Raw genomic sequence first — 14,223 nt, 5'->3', positions numbered from 1 at the left:
ATTAAGTATTCTTTTAATGCTGTAGTAGAATATAGTCAGTTTAGAACATGATTATAAGGGCTTAATACCAGGTGATGTGGTAAAGATTTCAGTAACAATGTTGAAACCTTCTTCTCCAGTAGCTCAGCAGCTTACTGCCCCCTCCTTTCTCCTGCAGAATATAGCCCTGTGGGCTAGGTTAGCTTCTGCTGGGATATAATGGATAGGCCTGGACGTTTCTTTATAAATAGCTTGTTGATTTCACTGGACATAGAGAGAATGATATACTGTTTACTGTAACAGTTGTAAATTCAGTCCCTAAATGGCCATTGCCTTTTATTAGCCCTTTTTCTGCTGCATGAAAGAGCTCTTTAACAGTGTTTTCCTTCTGTGAAAACTCCTACACTGTGTAATCAAGTCATTTCTCAAACTGTCTTTTTGATAGACTAAACATATTTAGTTCTTTATGCTTCTTGTTGTCAAGTATTTTCTTTTGAATGAATGCTTGACTCATTTTTTGTGGCTCTCTTTGATATCCCAAATGGTTTTCATGGTTTTCCAACTTTCTTTTTATACAAACCACTGGAACCTAGGGAATAGTCTTACCACTACCGTGCAGAAGTGAAATCACATTTCTATTATTGCTCTCATATAACTGTGTTATTAGAGTTCTATGTTGTTATTAAATTATTTGTTGCTATTAAGTGCAAATGGTCCCAGGCTACTAAGAATTTGTCTCTTGTTCTGTGTGATTGCCTTCAACCCTCTGTCAGTGTTACAGTCATTTCAGGTGATATCAGAAATGGTATTTTTACTTGCAGATTACTGGTGAAAGGGCTGAATGAGTGCATGTAAACACACACTGATGTTTCTTAATTTGAAAACTCAATTTTGGCGTCTGACACCTACCCAGTTCATAACCCACATTGTCTTTTCATTGAAGTTGTGTAACAAAGCTCGGTATGAAGGTTCAATGTGACTCACTAATTTGATGAAATACCGATTAGAGAGAAACTTTTCCAAAGCATCTCCATTCCATATTGCACTGACTCAGAGGTCCAAGGGTGATGGTAACAGGCTGCTGTGTGTGGGATGAGCTCTGGGCTTGCTCTGAGTTTGTGCAGCATAGTTTCAGTTGGGTTGGCTTGCAAGGAAAAGAAATAGGTTGCCTTACATTGCCTCCTGTTTCATGTGGAATTAAGTGCTTGTGCACAAACCATTCCTAATTTATTAATTATGATGATCTGGTAAGTTGGTAATGGGCCCTGGTCCTTTGTCCTTTAAGCTACTGATATTTTGGCAGTTTTCAAGTCTTTTTCAGCTTTCTGTATGAAACTCTTAGTGTTCTGTCTATGGCATATGCTTTTTCTTTTTTTTTTTATTGAATTGGATTAAAGGCAAGTTCAGAAGAGAATTGTAAAAAAAAAAAAATTATTCTTTTCCCATTATGAGTTAGTGAAGTTAAAACAATTTTACACTGGTGGCTGCCTCCACTAATTTAATGCTGCTGCTCACATTAGTAGGAGTTGTCTCGTGGAGTTTTTTATTTATAATAATACTTTATTAGAAATTGCTTGCTTCAAACTTCTTTTTTTCAAGGCTCTGAGGTAGCCCCCAAAATGAATTTAGATGTGTTCTGAATGCCACATAATTTCAGCATGATGATGCTATTAATGGATTTAGAAATAGCTGAGTGTTTCCCTTCTGGATGTTTCAGCATCTCTAGCATTGCTTATGTGCCATATTTTTAGTGCACATGTAGGTTCTTAAAATGGAAATTTAATCCAAGGACAAATTACCATCTTCTGATGGTTGTTGGGTAACTCATGTGAAATGAATTACTGATTATCATTTAGCTCCTTGTGATTGAGTGTCATCCCCATGTAGGTGCCACCTCAGGGGGTGCAAATCGCTGGGAGTCTAAAGGTGGGATGGGCTCTTCTCTAGCCAGGGGGTGAGGCAGAAAGGCACTGACAGGCAAACTTTGAGTTTCCTGGGTGGGCGAAAACATCAGAGACCTTCAGTACTGAGATCTGTCAACTCAGCACCCTTCAGAGGCATTAAATTAACTTTGAGAAGGAAACAGGAGATACTCTTGAATAGCTGGAGTGGGAGCATTTTTGATGAGGTTGCTTGTCAAATTAAGGTGTTTCCATCATGGATGAGAATAAATCCATTAGCTGTTTAAACTCCGAGCACTTGTGGAGGATTGATAGCTATCCTCCCTTTTGTCCAAATCTGATAAAACCTCACTAAGCCTATCTACTGATACTCTGTGAACATTCCCATTTCTTCTCTTTTTAGAATCCTTCTTTATCTGTTTTCTCTTATCTCAGTAGCAGACAAGATCCTGATTAAAAAAAAAAAAAAGAAAGAAAAGAAAAAGAAAATGTCTGTTCCTAGGTTCAGACCTCTTTTTTTTTCTTCTTTTCACCTCTGCATTCACTTTTTTGTTTTCATTTTAACGAAGCTTCACCACTGACTGTCAGCTGCAGCCCCTTGGCGCAGAGCACCATGTCATAGCTAAGGCTGCAGCTCTCATAGAGCTGACAGACTTGTCCACAGACAACACATTTTTCTGGATAAATGTTTAGAAGACAGTTTATTTGTGCTCATGATAATTTCTGTGCTGAGAGTTTGCACATGCAATCTCCTTTAAGCTTTGTATCGGCCACATCTTTGGTAGATTATCTTGCATGAATGGAAAACAGACTGGTGTCCTACAGCCCTCTCCTTTTCTAGCGGTCACTGCTGAAGACCAGCTGTTTTGACTGGCACCCTGTGTGATCTGAAGTCACAGCGGAGCTTAGGATAACTTTGCTTCAAGAAAGGAAAGAACTTGCAGTCTTGTATGCTGTTCCTGAAGAGCCTCCATTAGACAACAGGTTCAGCTGCTTAGTTAGCAAGCTCTGGACTTACCTGGGCACAGGTATGTTGTTCACCCACAAATAAAAAGGAAAAATTTCACCCCGTGGAAAAACTTCCACTGAGGAACCAGTGGAAGCTGTGTTATTTAACCTGCGGTGGATAAAGTATCGGTAATTAGGCATCCAGATTTCTGTCTGCACAGGTTGTAATTGCACCAGGGATTAACTGCGGGTACTAATCCTTGCATGTAGTTAGCTAAGTGCCTGTCGGACTAAGTAACTTACTTCCAGCAAGCTGAGCAGCAGGCTTTAAGTCCACTACTAACGTTCGGTGCACAAACAATTGTTGAAAATGCAAGTACCTACCTTTTTTAAAATCAATGAGTACATAAAAACAAAATAAACTGATTTTTGGGTTCTTTGGAGCAGAAGTAATCTGTGTCTTTACAATACTAAGTGTGTTGTAGTCTTAAGTCTGGTTTGCTTCTCTAGTACAGATATCAGCAGTTCATAATGTAAGTACAGTCCTGAATTTGGTGGCCTGAAGGTACTGGCTTCCTCTTTCTGATTTCTGTGGCCAAGGCTGCCTGCTCCTGATGTACCTTAGCTTTCTTCACAATAGATTGGATAAGTTCAGGAACACGTTTACTCAGTCTAAAAAGAGAAATTGAATGTGAGAGACTGTAATTAAAGCATCACAGCTCAGGGTCAGTCTGGATTTCAATAACTACTGCAGAACTTGTTAAATCTCTGCTAAGAGAGACAATGACCACTGTTTTGTCAGCTGCTCAGGAATGCAGAGAGAATTTCAGCATGGCTTTAAAAAAGGAAGTACTACCATCCCATCACAGCTGAAATGGGCATTTCATCCCTTTAATGGACATGTCTATTGTTCCTCCTGAGTGGGCTGTGTAAGATGGTAAAGAGAGAGCAGTATACAGGCCCCGAGTCTTCTGATTGTGTTACTGGTTCTCTCCTGGACCAGTTTTTGCATCCAGTTAGAAATGGTGTCCTGCGGATAAGGAGCTGGAAGTGTATACAATTTTCCCTTCTTTTATAACACATGCAGTGAAAGGCTGTATTTGTTGGTACGTTGATAGGCTAATTTCCCATACCATGATTTATTCTGTTTAATTATAGCACAGAGATAAAGCACTACGTGGGAACTTGTGCACATAAGAAGGGACATACTTAGACCAGTCTCTTAACATTGTGCCAGGGTGAGAGCCAGGAATTCTGCAAGAATCTCACAACAGGGACAACCCTGTTACTGAGAGCATCTTCTGCTGTAACTGAAAATAACTGTATTTGTGTTACATGAGACAGCAAGGTCTTCTCAAACATATTCTTGTGCATTTTTGCCTTTTTCCCTTTTCCATGTGTTTCCTTGTTCCCAAAAAGGCCTTTGTGCAGACATGCACAGCATTTATGAAATCCATAAATCTCTGCTTATGTGGCACTAAGTTGTTTGCACTTGGAACATGTTCTTTTAACCTGAGCATGCTTCAATGACTCACAGGTCCCACATCTTTAGATCTAATAGCTGTGTACTTGTATCTCAAACCTATTTTTGCTGTGTACTTTGCAAGATCAATTTGCTTTGCTTTCTGAACTTGCTGGTCCCTGCAGGTGATGCTGGTCCCAGCTCCTCTATAGCTTTATTAAATACACTTTTAGGTTACTAAGCTTTATGCAAGTTAGGAATCTTTATGGATGTGGGTGCATGTATTCCTAATGCAGTATTTGAATATGCTGCTTTTTCAGATATTTTAAGAAAAAGCACTAGAGCTGCGTTCACTGACAGCAACAGAGACTGAGTTATGCCTTAATTTTCACATGCTAGTCCCCATTCCTATAATCTTTTTTATTTTTATTTTTTACTTCTTCCCCAGATTTCCTACTCATTTCAGTGATAGGGAGACTTCTGTTGGCTCAAGTGAATTTTGGACTGATATTCCAGCTTCCGATTGTCTGCTGTATATCTCAGAATTAATTCTGGATTTTCAGTCCCAAGAGACAATATGCCAGGTAAAAATTGAACAAACTGGATAGTATTTCTTAAATTAATGAGGGAAGCAACAGTAAGCACAATCTTGCCCAGCTGTAAGCCACATGTCCTTCCCATGGTAGCTCACAGCCTCCAGGATTTCATGCTGTATATCATCTTTCAGCCCCTCAGGGCAGGAACTTTTCATTTAACTGCTTTCTGGCAAAGCTCCAGGCACATGTGTGATTCTCCGTAAAAAGCAGCAGTGCTTAGAAGCGAGTGGTCCTTTTCTTGGAGGATCCAAGTGCAGAAAAATTTCCGAGTCCACTCTTTGCAATAACCTGCACAATAGCGCTCACATCACCTGAGAGCTATTGGCAGAAAGCAGAACTTCAGGCAGACTAAAGCTGGCCTGATCCTTCCAGCAGATCCACCTGGTGATGAGCCAGCTGAATTGGGGAAGGCTGATTTAAATCCATCTTACTCTGCTCTGTGTTCCTGTATCTGTGCCCACAGAAATTAGAAAATGTGACCTTTCTGTTGACCGGGAAGTTGTCTCATCGTGTAGCGGTAAGGAGCATCGTGTCATCTCATTATTTTCTTCTGGATGCAGTAAAGGTGCCTGTGTTTTGCATCTAAGAGTCACGCTTCCAGTGCCATCTATGGGTATTTGACCATACTAATCCTTTTCAGGCCAGCTCTACACAGATCCTAGAGAGTTTTACTTGGTAATGTAGCACTAACTTTGTCTTCCTTTGCGGCATGATTAATACATGCTTTCATCAAAGGTAGGAATTGAGTTTGTTGCCTTCACTAACAGGTTAGGCACACAGCAATGTAATGTTCCTCAGTCAGTTCAGAGGGAAATCAAACCCAAAGGATCAGATTTTGCCATATATTCTCCCTGAGAAACTCACCAGTTTTAATGGGGTTCAAGTTCATGCTGTTGCATTTGTGCTTAAAGAAGGAATATTTATCTAATAGAATTATCCATGATTATTTCAGCATGTGGTGAAAAGAAGCATGGCTAGCCTGAAATTCCTGGCATTTTTATAAAAGGTAACTGTAACTTGAATACACTTGCCATGGTGGAGGAATCTGCAATTATTTCCAAAAATGGAAAGAAAATTACTATAGATTTAACCAATGAAAGTCCTTCACAAATAAGATAAGGTAGCACAGCAATGATATCTTCTGGGTTTTACATCATGTTTAATTACTGGACAGCTGGATGGATTAATGCTTGTGCATTATGCCCTGGCTCTCAGAAATTAAACATGTACAGCTGCCACTTTATCAGTGCTTAAAGTATTAGAGCTCCTTCAAAAGCAGCAGTAATTGCAGAAAAATCCCCATTGTTACATTGGAAAAATCTCAACCCATAATCATATTTGTCCTGAGTTCCTTTAAAATAAAACAGCAAGCAAAAAGAGCTTGGTAGTTACCTTTAATTGCATTCTTACAGGAAAAGTGAAGGTAGTTTCATTTTTAATGCAATGGGTGCTTGTTGTAATTAAATGTAAAATCCTGTATCAAGCTTAAGGGTAAGATAGTCGTCATAAATGTCAAGAATTAAACCCGAAAGCTGTGGCCTGACCTGTGTCAGGGCTCTATCTGCAGAAGATTAGGGCAAAATGGCTTTGTTTTCCCTGATGCTGACTCTTTAGTTCAGGTGTAAGAAGGAAGAGACACACGCAGTGTTCTGCAAATGGAGTGTCCCAGTACTGAGTGGTGCCTCGCTCACCACAGCAGTCTTTGGTGGTTGCCTATGCACATTTGCACACTGCTGATCCCTCAGTTTCAGATAAATTGTCCGTATCGGTATGTTCTATGAATAATTTAGCCTTTAACACATACTAGAAGGAAGCATAACACATAAAATAAGACAATTCAGAATGTACTACTTCTACAATGTTTTCCTGCAAAGGTACGCTGGGAAAAAAGAGGAGATGCAAAGAGAACAAACTGCCAACACTCTCTCACATGCGGGTACTCCTACATACCCTAAATGATAGTTTTTTACAGAGTTGTGGAAGAGTGGTATGAAATACATGTTTTTATTAAGAATAAATAAATAAACGTAATGGTTAGCTAAAACCAAAGCTTACTGCAACATGTGCACACACACAAGCTTTATTCTGCTATTCTTTCTGGACTTTAGCTAGAGAAGTTGTCTCTGATCCTTCTTTCCCATCTCATAAGTCATACTGTCAAAGGAGCAAAATTTGGCCTGTAGTTGATGTTTATCTTCTGGGCAGATGTTTAGTTGATGTTCATCTTCTATCTATCTTTCAACAGTTAGAGCTCTTGGAGTTGAAATAGCCAAGAAATTGCATCTCTTATTGCCAGATATGATTGTGTTTCATGTCCCTAAAGTGCTTTCTTCATAAGAATAGAGCTATAATTCTGAGCTTATTCATCCAAAAAGCAGGAATTTGTTTAGTTTTATTAAGGGAAATCTCCTGTAACTGTCAGTGCCAATGATTGTGTTATGATGGCAGCAGATACGTGGGTAGAAGTTCCATCCTTCAGTGGCCATGGGTACATATGCATTTCACTAATTAAGGAGTGCTTAACAGTTATGCTTCCTGAGCATATGATTTTAAAACTGAATCAGAATCAGCTAGCTTGAACTCAGTACAATCCTACGCAAGAGAGGGTCATGTAGTGTTTGATGGGGAGGGGGGTTGTGAGTCATGTTAATCGATAAAACAGCATTTGAAAATCAGCTTCATAGCTGAAATACAACATTTCCAAACAGAGGAAGATAAAATGGTTGGATTCATTTTGCTTACATTTTGCAAAGAAGTTTGTTTCTTCGATAAAATGTAACTGGGAGGCTTAACTCTCAATAAAATACACTTAACTATACTTCTTTTTTTCCAGAAAGTTTAAAATAAATGCTTGTGCAGTACAATTGATTCACCATTGCAGCCCAAATTCAGCAAAGTACTGCCTCATTTCAAAGCAGTAGAAATGGAAGGGCAAATCCTAATGTCCCAGAAATCTCAATACTATTAAAGCGAGTGCAGTTAGCACGGCACTTACACTTTTAATTGCAGTGAGTGTCATTCAGTGCTTAAATTTTCCATATGAGTAGAAAGTCTAAAGCATTTTTTCTAAACATGATTGCCATATTTTGGTGGGATTGTGGGTCTGTTATTTGGGTACACTACTTACATCGAATAATAACTGTGCCCCTAGTATGACATAAATAGGAATCATTAGGAGATGGTTGTTTCTAAAGAGGCTGTCAGTCTCTCCCCTTCCCAAAACCACCTCAGTGGTCTTGTCTTTGTAGATGTGGTGTATATGGTATGTGCTTAAATTCATAACCTTCAATCTGGCTACGCTGAATTCTGCTGCTTGTCTCGCTGTATCCTCTATGTTTCTTCTTTTAAGTACTCTTCCTTTCACATCAGGTGCCTTGCAAACTGTTTTATTTCAAAGGCATCGTTTTGATTGATTGTTATTGCACCTACATTCAAACTCATTTTGGATCTCTGATCCTGGAGAAATGTGGGAGCCAGTTGGGTAAGCTGGGGATGTGAGACGTTACAGAAGGGTTTGTGACAGCTCCTTTGTTTGTGCTCCGGAAGAGTTAACAGTGCCATGTGGTAAATGCAGTGAATATTTAAGGCTAATAGGGAAGCAACTGCAATAAGAAGAAATATCTCCTCTTGCAGAGAATTCCCATTAAGCAAACTAAATCAGTGGAAGTGGAGATTTTATGGGGCTGTGACCTCAGTGCTTGCAACGTGAGCACCGCTTTGTCCCTCATTACTCAGCTGAATTAAAACCCATGAGCCCTCACGGGTTGCTGTCGCTGCCAGATCGTCAGGCTGAAGCCAGGCTTCTCTGTGCACCAGCTCTGCCTTACCTGTTTGGCCCACTGGTTCAGAAACATATCCTCCGGGTGGCCAATGTGGCTTTGCTCTGCTCTGTCCTTGACAGATAGGCCTGTGCAATGATTCCATCAACTAGCTGGCTTGTACCTAAGAATTGGGATTTTTTTTTTCACCGCGCGTGCTTTTGAGATAGGCACAGTTATGATGATGTGAGAATAAAGTAGTGCGTGGAGCTTTGCAGTGTCACTTGCTGCTCCCTCGTTCTGTATCTGCATTCAATAAAGCAAAGTATTGTGGATTGTAACACACTTCCAGGCTTCCCTTCCGAGGTGTGGCAGCGTAGAAGTCCTGTTTTTCCAACTGCTTCAACTGCTGCCATCTCTCTGATTGGAAATGTGTGGGTTAGGAGGTGGTGACAGGCCAGCAACATAGCTGTGTACCTTTTAACTTTAAAGTATAGCTTTTAAGGTTCTGGTGCAATCCTTTTCCTGAGCTGGACGTAAGAAACCAGAAAGCAATGGAAGAAACAGACAGGTATGAGGGGACACTGCATGTCTGTGCTAGCAGATGAGCACAGAGTGAAGTGCCCAATTGACAGAAGGTGAAATGTATGGAGTAAGCCAGTCCTGGGAAAGTATCTGTGATCTAAACTCGGCAGTGGCAAAATGAACCCCTGATCATGCAGAAAGGTCTGTGCAGGCAACCCTCATAGCCACAGGGCGTCCTACAGAGGCGTGCAGACACGGTAATGTGGGGTTTTTGTGCGTACTGTCGCGTGATCAAGGCTGTGGCAGCAGTGCCCTGTTCTGCTTGCTGGATACTACAGATACATTCCTCAGAAATACAGACTTTGTGTAACAATATCAGAGCAGCTGCTAGTTTCACGGATGTTATTAGATGTTTCTGAGGGATTTGCCAAATTGGTGTTAATTTGTAAAATTGCTTTTTTTAATAAATAAGTCATGTCTGAGGGAATAGAGGTGAGCGTGTCCCATACAGGTTCCAATTTGCGAAGTCAGAACAGAAACCCACTAAACGCATCCCAGCATATCTTTTTTCCCATTTAAATTTTGGCAAGTACAAAACATCTCCAATCTGATTCATCTGCTTATATCAGAATATAAAAGAGTAACGATAGGTCTTTATTCTCACAAGGTCCTTGTGGGATGTCTGTGGTTTGAGCAAAAAGCTGCCAACCTTAGGCATTCTGGCCATCCTTTTTTTTCTCCCCTGCCCCCAAGCTGCTTTATTTTATGCCTCACTTGTTCTTACTTTGATGTTATTTTCAATCATTTAGCCAGAATAAAAATGATAAACTTCATAACACTTTCCTAGTATGGAGTGAAGTTGAGGAGACTGCACATATGAGTTTAGCAGTCTTATTGCACACAAAATTAAAGACAGGAGAAATTCAGAGCATACATATCCTTTGTACATAAGCTGCTTCTCTCCATAAATTGTAGGGTCCTAATGAATTCTATTTTCAGAAAATTAAATCACTTGGAATGAATATATGATTGTCCAGAAATATATTCGAAAACAGTAAATACATTTTTGAACCAACCATTATTTATCAGCAGGGGCTTTGGCATCTGGTTGCTCCATTATAATTAACTAATACTATGCAAATACTGCTGCAGAGAGGGGGAAAATAACTCATTTGTGTTGGAGGGGAGCAGTGTGGCAAAGGCAGCGAGTGCATGCAAATATTAATTTGCAAGAGTGCGTGAAATGGCTCCTTAGCTCCATTAGTGATCTGAACAATATCAGGAATTACTATTCCTTCTGCAGTCTTCATCTATATGGGCTTTTCGGTATCAATCACCATAGCAACAACCACCGCTAGTAGTGAGACTGCAATTCAGCTGCATTATTCCCTCCATGGGAGGCCTGTCATTTTTTCAGAGCAATGCACTTCAAGGTCATTTTCATTTACCTCTGTCTCTTCTGCTGCCCTTCCTGGAGGGCAGCTTTCAATGGGAAACTTGTCCTTCTAGGCACGAATCCGCTCTTTAAAGACTGGTATTTGACCAAAGATCTGTATTAAATATTCAGATATGTGGTAAGCACACTGATTTTCTGCAGACAAAACAAAATATATAGAGACAATTAAGCCTGAAAATAAATACTGAGTCAATAAGACCCACACAATGGCTGCACTGGTAACTGGCCTGGGAGCCCCAGCTTAATTCAGCCTGCCTGGACTCTGTGACCTCCTTATCTCCAGTCCCGCTCAGAGATTAATTTATGTGGGCTGTGGTGGCTGGATTTGCTCTCCACACAGAATACCTGGGCAGATGGAGCTCAGGCATCCCACTCCTGCAGCCATGAGGAGCTCAGATCCTAAACCTTGCAGCTCAGGGGTTTCAGAAGTCCCCCGGCCTCTCCTGCCAGTGTTCAAGCTGTGATAAATCAACAGCAGATCTCCATTTCCCCAGTGCCAGTGTTAGTAGGTGCAAATCATCCTTTGCCTTCTTCAGAGAATCCCTGATCAGATTTAAGAAAACAAGAAATATAAGCCATGTGTTTTTTTTTCAGTTGTCTTTCTTGCGGAGGGTGTCAGAAAACTGCAGCGTAATAATTCATCTCATTTTCTTCTCTTCAGTGTCAGTAATTGCTGTTATCCACTTCACCATAAATTTTACCAAATAATTATTTTTCTCTAAGCCATTCATATAATTTCAAGTGGAACTCAGTTTTTGGATGAAAAAGATTAATAAAATATCAGATTCTTACTGCAAATCCAAAAATCTTTAATTAAAGATTAGCAGGGGAAGCGATAATAGTCCACTGTACATCATTCCCAGCTCTTATTAATGATGGCTATAATGTTTATTTCACATTTTTATTTTTATCCAGATTTGAAGATCCCTGCTTTGTACAAATGTCTGTTGTAGAAAAGTTATGTACAAATATGTGGGTTGGTTGTTTTTTGTTTTGTTTTGTTTTTAAATTATGGTTCCTAAAGAGTACCCTCTATTTTTAGAGCATTTTACTTTTCTTCATAAGCACATAAAAAGCATGTGGTAGAATTATCTTAACTTTTTGGTGCAGCACATGAGCCAAGGCTGTTGCTCCTACACCAGGAGCACCTACTCATTAAAGCCTCAGGTTAAATCCTGGCTCAGGGCAGAGGAAAACCAGCACTGTAACACTAACTCCACCACCAGAATCTTTCTTTTCTTCTTTCCAAAGACTGCTTCTGCTGCACTCTTCTCAAGACGTGAGAATATTGCAGTGAGGCAAAAATTGTGGTGTTTGTGCTGTATGTATCAATCCTTAGTACAAGGCAGAAATGAATGCAGAGTACCTCTGGTGTGTAGTGTCTACAGGCCACTGCCTGTTAGGTGTGATATTTTGCTTCCTAAAAGTGTGAAGAATCTTAATGGGTTACAGTACCCTACAAATCTGCTTTTGTAATTATGCTCATATACTGCTTTGAAACCAGTTGGTTAAACACTTCTTGACAAACACTTCTTCTTGACAATATTTCTACTGGGATCACTTCATATTTGCAGTAGTTTTTGCACCTGAGAGTATGACATTTATTAATTTCTTTGGTACGAAGGAAAGCAAGCTAATATTTGTTTCATTTGTTTCACACCAATAAGCTCACAATAGGACAGGTAGCAAAACCAGAGAATGCTAACAAATTGCTGGAGTCAAAAAAAAGATACCCTGGTGATAATTTAATTATTATTCAAGGCATTTCTGTTGAAAGGCTCTGGAGGCAGTGAAATGCTGTAGCGATAGGACTGCGCAGGTACCCTGACAGATTTATGAAAGGAGATGTGAAGCAAACTGTCCCCAGAACTTTATTCCCCCATCCTCATCTCTCCAGCTGCCCATGTAAGATAATTTGTAGTGCTGCTTTTTATTAGGTTCGCCAAACCGCACAGCAGAGGGCCCAGGGAGCAGGAGCGCGTTGGCTCTTGCACGGGTGCAGCAGGATTGTAAGCAGCTTTTCTTCTCTGTTGCCTGTTTGCGCCAGAGCAAGTCCCCAAGTGGCTGGAAGCTGCAGACTGCTTTATCCGTGCATGCCCCATGGATTTTAGCTGTCAGAGAGGATAACAAAAGGGTGAGAGGAGCTGGGACAGTGTCTGCCTTCTGGGCGCCAGCAGGAGAGCCAGCTGCACACACAGAGGTCTCTGCTCAAGGCACATGTGACCCCGAAGGAACTGTCCCACTTGAGCTGGCCTAAAGATGACCGTTTGGTCTATAAATGAAGAAAAGGGCATTTTCATTCCTTGAGTTGACCAGGAGGTGCCTGGAGCAGCCTTCTGTAGTGCTCCCATCTGGCATCGCACCCTGAGGAGCCATCTCAGCAGCACCGTGTCTGCAGGTGGCCCTGGTGACAGCTTTGGGGCTGCCCGGGGGCCTCCCTGGCACGGCACGGTGACAGCAGCCAGCCCATTCCGAGCAGGGCAGCTTCCCTGAGAAAGTCCTCATGAGAGGTTACAAGAGGTGAATTGCTTCTGTTTTCTTCTGACGGTGATTATCAGTAATTTTATACCTGGACTGGGATCTGTAGGTGCGGAGGAGGAGCTTTTGTGCAAACTTCCATTGTGTGTGTCCCACACGCATTTATCCGCCTCTAATTTGCCAATACAGCAAATTTCTAAAGAGAAACGTGTACAGATGGAAGGAGGGGTGGAGGTGGAAGCAAGAAAACAACGAAGGAAAAGAGATGGGCTCATTACAGCTGGGGAGAAGGAAATTAACGCACATCTGCAGCGTGCAAATCATAACCTTGCCCAAAAACGAGGGATCAAAGGACTATAGAAAATTTTGCTTGTTGGCATGTTTCTGAGATTGGTCAAAATAATGCCAGAAAAACAATTTATTCTTCTCAGCCTTGATCTGTTACAGAAATTGGACGTAGACCTAGAAATATTCCTGTTCCTCAGTTCCTTTTCTGAATAGATTGGAAAGATGATAACTGTTACCTTAAATTTCCATTTGGCAGTTCCATATTATTCATCATCTGAAGAGATCATTAGGTCCTACTGCTGTGTGCTGATGGCTGGGATTAACAGAGCATTTTATTTCGAGTTATTGGGTAAGGCTAGAAAAGTATGCTGAATGAAGAAAAAGAGCAGAACTTGTGTGTGGGCTGCAGCACTTTAATAGTCTCAATTCTGTCATGCAAAATGGTTTTTTAAATGCTTTTCCACCAGACTGCGATTGTATTTCGGGTCCTTATGAGAGGCATTCATCTCCTAACGTTAGCTGTCTGATCCCGGTTCCTCTCTGTTTGGAGAGGCGACAGGTTGGCCCCTCCAGGGAACAGTTCCCATCCCAAGGTGTGTGGCAGGAGTTGCTGGTGAGGGCATCTCTCCATCCCCAAAATACCCTCCTGAGTACAGAAGGAGCCTGGGCAAGCTGCCTGGCCAGTGTTTGGTGGCTAACACAGGCGCTCCTTTGGTGGCCTCGCTCTGTGGTGTGTGATTAGTGCTGTAAGGCTGGGCACACAGCTGAGATTCTCTGCACCATTTATCCCTGCTGGATGGAGCTTGGGCTGTAGCCAGTGCCTGGTGTCGCA

The 14,223-nt window shown here is 41.1% G+C and overlaps 1 protein-coding gene across 2 annotated transcripts in view; it reads left to right on the top strand.

The window, feature by feature from the left end:
• The window catches only part of LRP8 (LDL receptor related protein 8), a 171,163-nt gene that overhangs the window by 130,956 nt on the left and 25,984 nt on the right, over positions 1-14,223 (top strand). The gene's annotated exons all lie outside the window — the stretch shown is intronic.

The sequence above is a fragment of the Cygnus olor genome, chromosome 8 (genome assembly GCF_009769625.2).
Source record: "Cygnus olor isolate bCygOlo1 chromosome 8, bCygOlo1.pri.v2, whole genome shotgun sequence".
NCBI lineage: Eukaryota > Metazoa > Chordata > Aves > Anseriformes > Anatidae > Cygnus > Cygnus olor.
The sequence above is the reverse complement of the archived record's forward strand: the minus strand, read 5'-3'. Positions and strand labels throughout refer to the sequence as shown.